Raw genomic sequence first — 14,702 nt, 5'->3', positions numbered from 1 at the left:
TGATGAGATTGTCAAACTACAGATCCTTAGCCATTTTTCCTGCAAAACTCTTGAGTGACCCATCCGCCTGTCTTGCTAGGTGTGACTCATTTCTAGGGGAAAATTTTGAGATCCTTCACTGAGCAATTTTCTAATTGGATAAATGATATGAAGAGCATTTATTCAGAAGGTATTTGAATTCAGACAGTAGTACGTGACAATTTTTTTTTTAAGTTTAAAGGTTTTATTTAGAAATTGGGATTTGTTTAAAACTATTTTGGAATAATGCCCCAAACATACCTAGATGTATGCATTGTATTAATTGCCATTGGCCACTCTTTTTTTCTTCTGTTTATTTGCCACAGACTTTATTTTGAATATGCTCCTATCCTTTTTTTTTTTTCTTTTTTAGGGTGCTATTCATTATGCTGGCTTCTTTATCGAGGCCTAATAAAACGCCTTTTTTTATGAAGCCTGTGCAGTTAGGTAGGTCCAAAGCTAGGAGGATTTTCTCTAGAATGCTTTTTTGCATGTAAAGTACAAACTGTTTCAGTTTAACTGTACTAATTCCCTTTAATTTTTAAGGGGAAAACAAACGTTCTGTTGAAGGGAAATCTGGTCAGTTGTTGGAAGAGCACAGCCCAAGTAGACAAGGACTGACTAGGTGTAGAGACAACCTTGGTTTCTGAGAAGACTTGCTACTTTGACAGTGCTCATGGTAAGAACATACTGAGGGGAAGATGCCAGTTGCTATTGGCCTCTGGGTCTGACAAGTGTTGGAGTTAGGTTTTGATTTGGCACACAGCATCTTCAATGATGGCTACTCACCTCGTTCACGACATGGACAAGAATCCTTGGAACACAGAGCCCATGACACCACCTTCTGTTTTGTAGTGTATCCTGGTGCTGGTGTCATTTTCTGTGAATGTGGTCAGATAGAGTTGTTTCGTCTTTGTGTGTGTGTTTGTGTGTGTGTGTGTGTGCATGCGTGCGCGCGTGTGTTTTTTCTCTTTTTTTTTTTTCTTTTTGGTCTCTTTTGGTGGGGTGGGGGTGGGTTAAAGCCATAGGAAGAAAAATGTGATATATGTGTCCAGTATGTACTATCTTGTTTTTGTTTTGCAAGAAGAGTTGAACTGTTTTTGATAACAAGAGTAAATGGTGGAAAATGCTTCTTAGTTGTCTTGTCTTTATTTGCTTTCCCAAGTTTTTGGAATTTTATTTAATTCCTTTAAGTGTTAGCTGTGTCTTATGAAAAATGTATTTACCTAAAGTTTGTAACAGTTTTGTGTTGAACCCAGCTGCCCTGCTATATAAACTTGTAAATCTGTTCTTGATTCACTAAGGATCACTGCAAAAATGACTAGAAATGAAATTGTACACATGGATGACTAGGATATATTTTGCAAATCTCCCAAACTTTCCTAATACTATGACTTTAAAATTATAGAGTACTTTATTGCTTCCCAGATTTGATCATCTTAGTTTTTTGTTTTCTTGATGCATGGGAAGTTGGCAATAGAGGCAAAGTGGAAATCATTCATATGTGAGGACCTTGATTGTTATGTAATATTGCCAACGATGAATTCAGGTTGTTTTTAGCACAAGTTTCTCTTTTTTATGCTGGTATTCTCACTGCCACACTTTTGGAAACCTGTATTACACCTTAAATCTATCAATAAATGATAGTTTTCTAAAAAAAAAAAAAAGAGAGAGAGAGAGAATGAAGCCAGATTCAAAGCACCACATACTGCATAAATCCATTTATCTGATATTCTTGCAAAGGTACAATTATTAGATCAGCTACTAAAAGGAGTAAAGGAAATATCTTTTATCCTTAAGGTGGTAGTGACTAACCTGAGTACATCTGTCAAGCCACAGTGGGGATGATTATGTAGCTCAATAGCAGAGCTCATACTTAGCATGCGTGAGGTCCTGGGTTCAATTCCAAGTATTCTTCCCATAAAAAGAGTCACAGAAATGAAAAAAAAAATAAATTTGGCTGCATGTAACAAATGAAAATTTTAAAAATACTAAAATACCTAATTTCTAACTTAAGCTCAGCTTTGTAGGAATGTATAGTTAATGCTCTTTTACTTTTGCTCTGTTGATACTGAAATTTAGATCTCAGAATATTATGCTTTCTAGGAAGATACTTTGCCACTTGAGTCCTCCTCTTTTGTTTTAGTTACTTTGTGGGTAGGGTTTCCTGTTTTTGCCCAAGGTTAGTCTCCAACTTCCATCTTCCTCCTGATGCCTCCACACATAGCTCCATCATGGTGCTGACAACATGCACTCAATGCTTATTTTCAATTTATAAGGAAAGAAAAAAGTATAAAGAAGGAAAAAGTAGAGGTAAAAAAAATCAAGCAGTAGGAAACAGAAAAGTGAGATTTTTAAAAGTGAGCTAAGACTGGTCCTGATAACATAGAATATTTATCTGAACTTCTTTCATATTCTCTGTACCACTATACTACTCTAGAAGAAAAGAGTTGACAGATACATACATATATCTTTATGAATGTATTCCAACTAATAAATGAAGACAGTGAAATAGAAATATCATTCCTAATCCTTATTAAATGGAACCTAGTCATTAAACAGCAGAGGTTAGTACCGATAAAAAAAAAAGCAACAGATACAAGTGCCTGGAAAGTTAGCTTATAAAAAAATTAAGAGTAAATATAGGAAGAAGGACTTGTGAAAAGAAACCATGGGTATTATATCAACAACACTCAAACTACAGGAAATTGTTGAGTTAAACTCAACTAATTTAAAAAATAAGTTTGAAAAAGCCAAAAGTGAGAATAAACCATGTACAGAGAAAAACATTAACAATGGTGACAAAGGATTCACATTTCAACAATACAATCATTTTTATAAAAAGAAAAATAAGTTACTATAAAATCAAGAGAGTGGATAGTTTTCACCTTTCTCTTTTGTTTTGGGAGGGTCTGTCTTTCCACATGCTTTCTAACAAAGTAAACATGAGTCAGGAGGCTATGTTCATGAGACTTTACATGTCTAGAAATTTATTTACTTCTTTATGAGGCACTTGGTGCCTCATCTTCCCAAGCTCTTCTGGGAACAACTCTTCTGGGGTCCATCAGTGTTGGTGACTATGATTCTGAGTTTTTCCTGTTACCAACTTAGGCTCTTTGTGCCAAGTAAATTCATATTCATCTCTTTGCTTTCCACCTTGAGAAATCATGTAACTACTTTTTTTTTTTGGGGGGGGGGCCAGTCCTGGGCCTTGGACTCAGGGCCTGAGCACTGTCCCTGGCTTCTTCCCGCTCAAGGCTAGCACTCTGCCGCTTCTGGCCGTTTTCTGTATATGTGGTGCTGGGGAATCGAACCTAGGGCCTCGTGTATCCGAGACAGGCACTCTTACCACTAGGCTATATCCCCAGCCCCATGTAACTCCTTTTGCTCTGGCTTTTATCCTGGAGGTTTTATGGCCTTCTCTTAGACCTTTGATTGCAATCTAATGTTGGACCTTTAGAAGGAACAGAGATAGGGGAGTATTTGATCCAGTATAGCTAGTGAGAAATGACACTTCTGTTGATTTAGTGTTCTTGCCCATGTAGAAGAATGTCATGAGCTTTGGAGTTTTGAGACAATTCTGGATTCGATGAGGGCAAGTAAGTCATTAGTATCAGAATTGGTGAGGCACATATGTAAAGAGGCCCAGGAACAGACACAGTGTCACTTAGTGTCTGAATTCTTTCCCAGGATTAGTTTATGCTTGCTCCACTAATCCCCCATACCTTTCTTTCCCAGTCCTGGAAAAGGCCTGGGCACTGTCCCTGAGCTTTTTCTTTCTTGCTCAAGGCTAGCACTCTATCTCTTGGACCACAGCACCACTTCCAGCCTTTTCTGTTTATGTGGTACTGAGAAATCGAACCCAGGGCTTCATGCATTCTAGGCAAGCACTCTATCACTAAACCACATTCCTAGCCCTTGGTATTTTTCAAGCATGTATTTTCAGTAAATTCTAAATCCTCCTTTTTCTATAAAAAGGGCATTACTTTATTTTTAAAAATTTATTTAGGAACAATGTTAGATGGCTAGCAAAATTAATCAGGAGATAGAGTTCCCACACATGCTCTGCTTTCATTCCTCATCTCAGAGTGACACATTTGCCTGCACCCACAAGTCACTATGCTCCAGAGCTCATAGTTTACATTAGGCATACCAAATGGTTCTGTTTATTCTGGGCTTGGGCAAATGCATAATGGACCTGTGTCCACCATGATGGTCCCATACAGAGCTTCAATAGTGCTCTCTGAACCTCAGCAGTCATGACAAGGGAACAGTAGATAATGGTGACCAACAAGCTAAGACACATGGAATATCCCCACTCCCCCCCCCAAAAAATATGGGTTACCTTAACAGATCTGACTGGTTTAGAGAATGTTGCTAAAAACTGCCTTCCTCTATAAATATGCACCTATCTGACAGACTAAGCCAGCAAGCCTGCTGTCAAAGTGGTTCATGCTAGCTTGGGATCCAATAAATCCTGACAGGAAGTCAAATACAGCATTAGCCTCAAAATACTTTCCTTCCTCCTATGTGGACCTTCTCAGTGCTAGTATTACAGGCATGTGCCAACAAGCCCAGTTTAATTTTAACTATTTTGAATTACACAATTCCAAGGCATAAAGTATCCTCACAATGCTACCATCACAATGTATATGCACAATATATCACACTGCTAGCTATTTGTGGATCATATTAATCATCTATACAAGAAGTTTTATTAAGTAATATTAAGTAATCATCTGAAAGAGAAACTCGAGATCCAAGATGATCAATTGTTTGAGATGTGGCTTCAAGTGTGGTTGCATTGAAGCAAGTGGGCTGTTTATGGTTGCCAGATCAGCTCCAATTGTGGTAATTTCTTCTTTTAATGAGTTGTGTTTTGGATCTATTTTTTTCATGCATTTTGTTTCTCAGGATGTTAACGTCTTCTTTAACAGAGGAGTAGACTTGTATCTATTTTTGCTTCCACTTCTTTCTTGACTTCCTGAAGATCCTTCAAGACTTCCATTTGAAATTTCTGGAAGTTTTTTTAATTCGTTCCTGAGGCTTTCGATCATTTCTGCTATCTTAGCCTCAGTTGCTTTTTTATTCTCCATCTTCTCTTCAGTCGTACTGCTTTTTGTAGCTGGCGAGTTGGCTTGACCTTTTGTAAAATTTGTAAAAATATGAAATGCTTCACAAATTTGCGTGTCATCCTTGCACCAAGGCCATGGTAATCTTCTCTGCATTGTTGCAATTTTAGTATATGTGCTGCTGACGTGAGCACTCATGTACTCTTAGTTTTATTTTACAGCTTTGCATGACTGCTCTTATTTGAGTAGCTTCATCACTTTAGTTTTGAAACTTTATTAGGTATATTAGAGTATACAGTTTCATAGGTTGGAATTAGTAACTTCTTATGTTGTGCCAAGTTGCGAGACCACCACCAAGAAGACCACCTAGACTCAGACATTCCGAAATGCAATAGCAAGGCAAGACTTTATTCAAGAGGGGCCACAGCCCGGGCCTTGTCCTACCCACCGACACAGCGGAGGTTAGGAGGCAGCCCCCAGCTCTGATTACACAGAGCTTATGAAGGCAAAAGACAAAGTTACAGCAATCAGGTGTTTAAGCCAGCAAGATTACAAATCTGATTGGCTCAGGGCTCGAGGCATTCTAGGGGCAGTTAGAGTTAAGCATTCCCAGTCTTTAGAGTTCTCGACCAGCTGGACCCTAATAAGTTTACGTGGTAAAGTGGGGTTCTCGTGGTAAAGTGGGGCCAGACTTCAAAGTCTGGCTCTTCATTTCCCCCCTTCACTTATCCTTTCTCTTTTTTTTCTGGGAATAATATCGAATGAACTGTAACTGGATGTTGTTAAATTTTGAGAAATCTATGGAAATATCATCTGGTGTAAATGCTGTTGTTATTTTTATTTTTATTGAATATTTGTTACAATTCTGGGGCTTGAACTCAGGTACAGAGAACTGTCTCAATGTTTTGCTCACTGCTGGAATTCTACCTCTTGAGCCACAGTGCCACTTCTGGCTTCTTTCGTGGTTAATTGAAGACAAAAGTCCCATGGACCTTCCTTCATAGGTAGTTTTGAAGGGCAATCCTCAAACCTTCCTGAGTAGCTAGGATCACAGGCATGAGCCACTGGTGTCCAGCTGTTATTTGAAATTTTAGGAAAACCACGGGACTATCATCTGGCCTTTAAAAAGTATCTTAAAGCTGTACTGGGTATGAACCTCACACAATTATCTTATCTTTGGCATTTGTGTAAGTATATGCCAGGAGTGCAAGTAAGGAGAACCACGGAAACACTAGACATATTAGCATGTCAGTTTGGGAGAGGTTTCAGAGATCTTCCAGTCTCATCTCCTTATTCGCAGACATTGACTCTGTCCCCTAGAGAGGACAAGGACATTTTACTAAAATGGAGCAAAGACAAACACCCATCAGAGTCCCCTCCAACAGAAGTATGCACCATTCGCATTCCCATCTTTCTTGGAGGTGAATCAAGCTAATTAGCCTGATTCAGGAGAGAGATAGTGCTAGAGGCATTTCCAAAATGTTGCTAGGGATTTGCAGTTGTATTTCCTTCTAAGAACTCTTCTCCGGGGGCTTAAGACTGAACATCTCCACCCCATGTGGGGAGGAGTTTAAAGGCTTGCCAGAGTCAGAGCTGATAAGAGTTCTAAGACCAGACAAGATGCTGAGGTGCAGTGGGGAACTCCTTCATTATCTGGGCTGCCTATCCAGGAGTCACATAAAGAAGAAAGGTCAGAGGCTGACTGGAAGACTAGGGAGATACAGGCAGAAATAAAAACGGAAAAGACAAACATAGAACAATCCATGAAACAACTCTCAAAGTCCTTGAACTTGTCTTTCCTTGTACAGCAGGCTCCAGCTATCTTTGAAACTGAACATTTCATTGTCTGAAGGAAAACACAGGCCTTATATGAATAGTAACATTGTATAGATTAGAAAAAGTAAACTCCCAACTAATAAGAGAGAAGCCTGGATTAGAGTTTGGAATATTTCAAAACCATTGCAATCAAGAAAGAAAGAAAGAATAAGACAAGACAAAGTAGAGTATTAAATTAATTAAACATAATTTGAAATTCCAAAAGAGTAGAAAGCCTGAAAAATCATGGACAAGGAAAGGCCCTTAGAGAGTTATAAATTTTCTAGTATCTGGTGGGTGAGTTGGAGGCTACAGGCTGATTTCCTGATGGCCAGGAGTTCAGGAGGAGGTGGGACCTCTGACATCCTAGCCAGTGGTCACCAGAGGACTACAGACTATGAGTTCTCAGCACTGAGAGAATTTCTGGGATAGAGAGAAAATTTGGGTGAACTGTTTTCAGCTTATTTTCTTCAATGAGCAAAATCCAAACCAAACAAGTGCATCTGTTCTTACCCCATTGATATGAGCACAGATGCACATAATGTATCATTTATTGCTTGGTCTACAGGCCTACTAACCTATCTGATCACTGAGAACCCAAGAGATCAACAAGGAATCATGACATGCAAAATCAAGAGAGTGGAAATTTTTACTTTTGAAAGGTATGCTTAAGCAAAAACCCTCTGGGTTTGACAATCACTAAGGTAAAGGCCTTGTAATTTATAAGAACCCTTGCCCATGAAACTTAAGAGGATAAACTCTTTGCATCATTGCAAAGATGTCAGCATGAGGTCCTGTCCCCCCTTTCCTTAGAAGGAACATTGATTTGAATTTTTTTTCTACAAGACTATTTTAAGTGTCTATTGTATAGTTCCTTTTAGAAATTCTTATTGAACTATAAGGAGCATACAACAAATCACACCCATTTCAAATGCTTAGTTTGTTGGGTCTGGGTAATTGTGTTCCCCAATCCTGTGAAAATTCCCATAGTCAAGACAGAATATTCCACCAAACAAAATGTTCCTTTCCACTCAGTTCCCCTAAGGGTCAGTGGGCTAGTATGATTTCTGAAGTTTCATCGATCCTAATATTTCTTCTTATTTTTTATTATGGCAGTAATATTTAATAAGATATCTCACCTCTTAAAAATTAGGTACAGGATAACATGTTAATTGTAGCCTCAACACTGAAGGGCAGATTGCTTTGACTTATCCATCTAGAAACTTCCTATCCTAGGAATTACAATCTCCCATCCTTTACCCCATTTCCTTCTCCATTTCTGGAGCTGTTTCATCCTCAAATAAGTGGAATAATGCAGTAATTGTCCTTACTTTTTGCTTCATTTCAGTTAACATAATATCGTTAAGTGTTACCCAAATGATGGAAAATGGCAGGATTTACTTCATTTTAAGGTAGAATATTAATAATTCACTCTACGTACATAGCACATTTTGTTTATCTATTGGTGGATATTTAGGTTGTTTGCTTGCCTCAGCTATTATAAATAATATAGCAATCAATGTGGGAATCTAGATTTCTTTTCAGGCTCCAGATTTCAATTCTTTTGGACACCTATTCATTGATGGTATATCTGGATCATATAGAAGTTGTATTTTTAATTTTTTGAGAAACTACCATCCTACTTTCCATAGTGGTTAAATTGTTTTATGTTACATTTCCACACATCACTTACATTACCTCACCAACAATTTGGTAGAATGGTTCCAATTTTCACACATCCTTACCAATTTTTTTTAATCTTTTCTCATAATCTTCGAAATTTAACCCATTTTATATTATGCATAGTGGAACATAGATAATAAATGTAATTGACATGGATAAATTGTATAATAAACCACCATATATCATAAGACATCAATTTATATTACAAAATGAATAACTATCTTTAAGGCATTAGTACTTAATGACTTAGAAGGAAATGAAGGAAGCTAAGCATTAGCTAATATAAGTAGAAGCAGAAGTTTCATAGAGTTCTTTTACTCATTTATTTCATCTTGGTAACTTTGGGAAATTTTTTAAAAGGCTATCACTTTTCCAATGAAGGTTGTAGTGTTTCACAAACAATAATGGAAGAAGACCTCGAGCACAAAACAGAGCATTGTTTTAACATCTGAACAACTACCTCTTTATTATTGTGATTGTATCATCTCAGATTGGATCCCAGAAAGTACAGATGATGAGTACTGAATGTGAACTAGAAGAAATTAGGAAAATTAAATCCTGCTTAGAGAAAGTTTGAGCCACAACATCAAAAATTAGCTATACCAAGTATAACAGGAAACAGTACACACACACACACACACACACACACACACACACACATACACAAACACACATTCTGTTGGATATGAAGATGTCCAAAAGTAGCATGGTTTTTCAGAAATGCAATAACTGAAGGAAAAAGCTTGAAATATAAAGTGAGATTTACTTTTCCTATTTAATGCATTTTTATTGTTATTGTAAAGGTGATGTACAGAGGGGTTACAGTTATGTAAGTCAGATAAATAGTATGTTTCTTTTTCAACAATGTCACTCCTTCCATCACTCTCTCTCTCAATTTTTCCTCCTGTCCTTACCCACAAGTTGTATAGTTCATTTTCAACATAGAGTATAGTGAGTATCACTGCTGTATTTTTTCATCCTTTGTTCCACTATTTCTGTGCTCTCTCTTACCACCCCCACCCCCAAAGACAGATAAACATACTGGATGGTATAGGAAAAGCATACATTGGGAAATGATCATTACAGACCTATAGACATGAACACACAGTGAGGCCAACGGTGGATATTCTTAAGAGAGTATCACAAAGGCACAATACCTATGTGACCTATTTATCTGACCATATAAAACAATATTTATCAAAATGAACTCCAGGAAATGGAAACAAGAGATGTTTTTCTCAGTTGCTTTTTGTTTTCTTTTACTATTGTCTCGTTTGTTAAAAGTATTTAATAAAATGTCTTTATTTCTGTTATGGGAGGGAGAGGTAGCAAGGCTTGAACAAGTGTTAAAAATAATTCTCAAATTTCATTTTCCCAAATTAATTTCTTCCTACTTTTATTTATCTTACTGAAGTACTTCTAACTAGAAAGAAAGAGAAAGCAAAACAAAACTGATTTATCAAATACCAGTCAGAGGGAACAGTATTTTCTGATGAATATCTTCACCTCTGGATGTCTACCTAGTTGCTGTTAGAATTCAAAACAAGTCACTTATCACCTACACTAGCCAAAAGCAGCAGACAGACCATTCATTGGGCATGGAAACTAAAGTGTATTGTTTTAACATGACTGCTAATTTGTTTGAGGGACTTTTGAATTTTGAAGGCTTTAGCACAGTCGAAGAGAGGTAACAAGTTTGATAAGAAATGTACTCACTGCGTTACATATGAAACTGTAATCCCTCTGTACATCACTTTGACAATAAATAAATCAAATTTTTAAAAATAAGCAAAATATCCATCAGAAATAAGTTTTTTACCTTTCTGTGTGTATGTGATGCTTTGGGAAGAATAAATTTTTGTTTTATCAAGTCAGAGTATAGTTTGAATTATGGCCTTTTATAAGACTTCATATACTTATGAAAAGAATTTTGCAAATATTAATGAATCCTCATGCTGTCCAGTGGGTGTGGCTACAAATAAACAGAAATGTTCTGACTGGAAAGCTCCTCTATTAGAAATTATTCATGTTGAGAAATGACTTCTGAAATGTTGATTTGGAGGTTTCTGCTAAGACTCTGCCTCATTTTTTTATTATAATGTGTTTTTTTCACATTCAGTACTGTAAATTATTTATTAATTGAAGTTGAGCCTAACCACAGCATCATTAATAATTAAGTCCTCTTTTGGCTCAATGTGCCTTCGTGTGATTAAATATCTGTGCTTTTGCTTATGGAACCCACAATCCCCTATTTTGCATTGATTAGGAGGAATTCACAAAGAGCAAGCACCCATTATAGCATCCCCAAAGGACAGCCACAGTAACCTTTTCCCAGAGTGTGTCTAATCTAATGATGCATCATTACATGGGAAGAGAAAAACAAACCCTTCCATCCACAATTTGCAACATTTCAAGCAACCCTTTTATAGTTAGAAGTCTCATTATTCTCGTAATATTTAGTTTTTCTCCCAGAATCACAGAGATGGGAGGGAGAGAGAGGAGGCATAAACAAAATGAAATGTTCTCATCAATATGAAAGGAAATAATATGAATAAAAAGAATAAAAGGTAAAATAATAGGAGTGAAAAGAAATAGGATAAATTTGGCCTTCCTCCTCATGATTGAATTCATCTTGATAAACAAGAGCCCATTAACTCCTCTAAGAGTTCAATTACTTCACACAATTGTTCTGGATCTGGGCCACACACACATTGGCAGGATCTGTGTCCATCACTGCTTCTCAGTGAGCGTACCAGGGCTCTTCACTCTCCATGGCACAGCCTGGAACAGGATGCTCTGTCAGTCCTCCAGAAAGCAAGCCTGGAGACCATGATGTGGGCTTCTCATAGTCATAGCCTTAAAGAGGCCTTTTACTCCCCATCTGAGTTCATAGAACATCACTAGTGATGTGGGAGGAAACTGAAGGGATTATGGGAATTTACAAAACATTACAGTCTAGTCTCTAGACTTCTCTCCTTGTCAACAGATAACTTTTTATCCTCTCCTTTGAGTTGGTCACATATAACTGTTTCAAAGAGAAGACCACACAAATTCCAACAAGTCAGCACTTTAGCTAGATGATGGGCAGTCATCATTTCATTAGGTCCAGCTATGCCCTTGACTTCTCAGAGATAACAAATTTACAAACAAAAGAGATGTCTGCCAGGTGCCGGTGGCTCATCCCTATAATCCTAGCTACTCAGGAGGCTGAGATCAGAGAATCAAAGTTTCAAGCCAGCCCTGGCAGAAAAATTCATGAGACTCTTATCTCCAATATGCTTCCAAAAAGTTAGAAGTGTGGAAGTGGAGCTATGCCTCAAGTACTAGAGTGTCATCCATTAGCAAAAAAAAAAAAAGCTCAGGGACAGGGTCCAGACCTGAGGACCTGAATACAAGTCCCAAGACTGAAACATGTGCATGTGTATATGCACACACACACACACACACACACACACACACACACACAAACACACCTTTCACTGTGCTCTCTGGTGGAAAGATAATAGAAGATTCATTTGGAGAGAAACACTAGTGATGCATAGTGGTGACTTCTTTGTACAAATTGTTAAATACCACTGATGAGGATTCTTGGTCTTGATATGACCTAGTGGAGGAGTTTAAATATGGTCATGAGAACTTTCTCCCATTCTTTACTTCCTTAGTTCCTTCCTTCCTTCCATCCTTCGTTCGTTCGTTCGTTCCTTCCTTCCTTCCTTCCTTCCTTCCTTCCTTCCTTCCTCCCTCCCTCCCTCCCTTCCTTCCTCCTCCCTTTCTTTCTCCTTCCTTCCTTCTTCCCTTCCTTCCTTTCTTTTACTTCCTTTTGTTCTCTTTCTTCTTTTCTTTCTTTCTGAATAATTACTTATTTATTGTCAAAGTGATGTACAAAGGGGTTACAGTTTCATACATGAGGAAGTAGGTACATTTCTTGTACAATTTGTTACCTCCTCCCTCCTTTCCCCTGATTCCCCTTTCCCTCTCCCGCCATGAGTTGTTCAGTAGATTTACACTAAACAGTTTTGCAAGTGTTGCTTTTGGACTCTTTTGTCTTTTTATCCTTTGTCTCTCGATTTTTTTTTTTAATGGTGAAGAGTCAGGACAAGTCTGGGAGAGGGAGCATGAGGAAGACGCGGGGGGGGGGGGGAGGGGGGGGAGTGGCTACCCTCACCATCCCTTTGCCCATCCCCACCAGAATGACATAGCTCATCAAGTCCTTTCAGAAAAACAACCTGGCTCAGTGGCTAAGTGGGGTCAGCGGGAGGGAGGGGGGGGAGGGGGGGAGGGGTACCAGGCCTGCTTAGCTGGGCACATCCAAGTGGCCAGCAGCTCTGGGGCTCTGAATAAATAAGTATGTCCAATCAAATACCTCGGGTAAGTCTTACAGTGTAAACAAGTGAGCAGATGCAACACCTGCATGTACCAAGCTGTCCCCAGCCAAAGCAGGGTGCCAAATGACCTGGCAAGAAGGATCTGCTCCAGGAAGTGGCCTCATGGCTGGAGGGGGCCAGGCGCAGGCTCAGGGAGTCAGGCAACTGAAGCTGCCAGAGACCCCAGACCTGCCCCTCCCCAGGCTGTGGTCTGCCCCAGCCTCGGTTTCTTCCTGGGATCCCAGCCACTGGTGAACGTATGGCTGACTTCGTTCTTAATTAAACAGTTAGTGACAGACCTGATCCAATATTTACTCCAGCCAGGAGCTCAGGGGCTGATGTCACCTCCGGTAACTGGAGGTGGAGCTGGCTAGGATCAGAACTGGAGTGGGGGGAGGCTGTGTCCTGGGTCCTGGGATGCCTCAGTATTCCCCACCCATCCCTCTATCCACTTCCTCTTTCTGGTAGAAACCTGGAAAGAACTAGAAGGGAAGTTTGTCCCCAAGGAACTGTATCTGAGGGGTGAAAGCTGAGCCAGAGAGGGACCTCAGCCAGGAATTGGCTGCCCCCACCCAGTGGGGGAGTCCAGAGAAAGGGATCTCACTTGTTATGACAGCACAGACCAGCAAGGATCAAGACTCGATTTTGATGTTCCCTTTCCCTTCCCTAGTTCTAATACCAGTATATACAGTATCCAGGGTATTCAGATGAGATACTATGATAGTGCGGGGACAACCACAGGAAGGGGATACAAGAGGATGATCAACAAAAGCAAGCTACGGTTTCACATGGCATGTTGAAAATAATTACAACAGTGATATAACACTCATTTCCATAACATGGAGTTCATTTCATTTAGCATCATCTTATGTGTTCATCAGGGCATAGCTATTGGGCTCTTGTGATCTTCTGCTGTGACTAGCCTAAACCTGTGCTAATTATTTCCTATGAGGGAACCCATAGAGTCCATGTTTCTTTGGGTCTAGCTCACTTCACTTAGTATAATTTTTTCCATGTCCTTCCATTTCCTTACAAATGGGGCAGCGTCATTCCTTCTGATGGAGGCGTAGAATTCCATTGTGTATATGTACCACATTTTCCTGATCTACTCATCTACTGAGGGGCATCTGGGTTGGTTCCATATTTTAGCAATGACAAATTGTGCTGTGATGAACATTGTTGTGCTGGTGGCTTTAGTGTGTTCTTGTTTATAATCTTTTGGGTAGATGCCCAAGAGTGGGGCTGCTGGGTTCTAGGGGAATTCTATGTTTACCCTTCTGAGGAATCTCCATACCCCTTTCCAGAGTGGTTGGACAAGTTTACATTCCCACCAACAATGAAGTAGGATTCCTTTTGGCTACATCCTCTCCAGCATTTATTGTTAGTTTTCCTGATAATGGCCATTCTCACTGGGGTGAGGTGGAATCTCAATGTTGTTTTGATTTGCATTTCTTTTATGGCCAATGCTGTAGAGCACTTGTTCATGTTCCTCTTGGCCATTCTCATTTCCTCTTCAGAGAAGTCTCTTTTTATGTCTTTAGCCCATTTGTTGAGGGGGCTGTTGGTTCTTTGAGGATTTGTTTTGGAGGAATTTAATATTTTTAGTTCTGCCTCTTTCTTCTTTTTTATTTGTCTTTCTTTCTCACTAACATTCTTCTTTGTCTTTCTTAGTGTGTGCCTGGCTCCTCTTTCTCTTCTTTCCTTCTTTATCTTCTTTTACCTATCATTTTTCATTTTGTCTCTGTCTCTG

The 14,702-nt window shown here is 39.0% G+C and overlaps 1 non-coding gene across 1 annotated transcript; it reads right to left on the bottom strand.

Moving 5' to 3' along the window:
• Window positions 1-5,177: 5,177 nt before the first annotated feature.
• Window positions 5,178-5,284, bottom strand: LOC125364319. Its single transcript, XR_007213479.1, has one exon. It is a non-coding gene; the product is annotated as a U6 spliceosomal RNA (small nuclear RNA).
• Window positions 5,285-14,702: the final 9,418 nt, after the last annotated feature.

This window comes from Perognathus longimembris, chromosome 15 (assembly GCF_023159225.1).
Source record: "Perognathus longimembris pacificus isolate PPM17 chromosome 15, ASM2315922v1, whole genome shotgun sequence".
NCBI classification, from domain to species: domain Eukaryota; kingdom Metazoa; phylum Chordata; class Mammalia; order Rodentia; family Heteromyidae; genus Perognathus; species Perognathus longimembris.
Note: the sequence above shows the minus strand (reverse complement) of the source record. Positions and strands in the feature narration are given on the sequence as shown.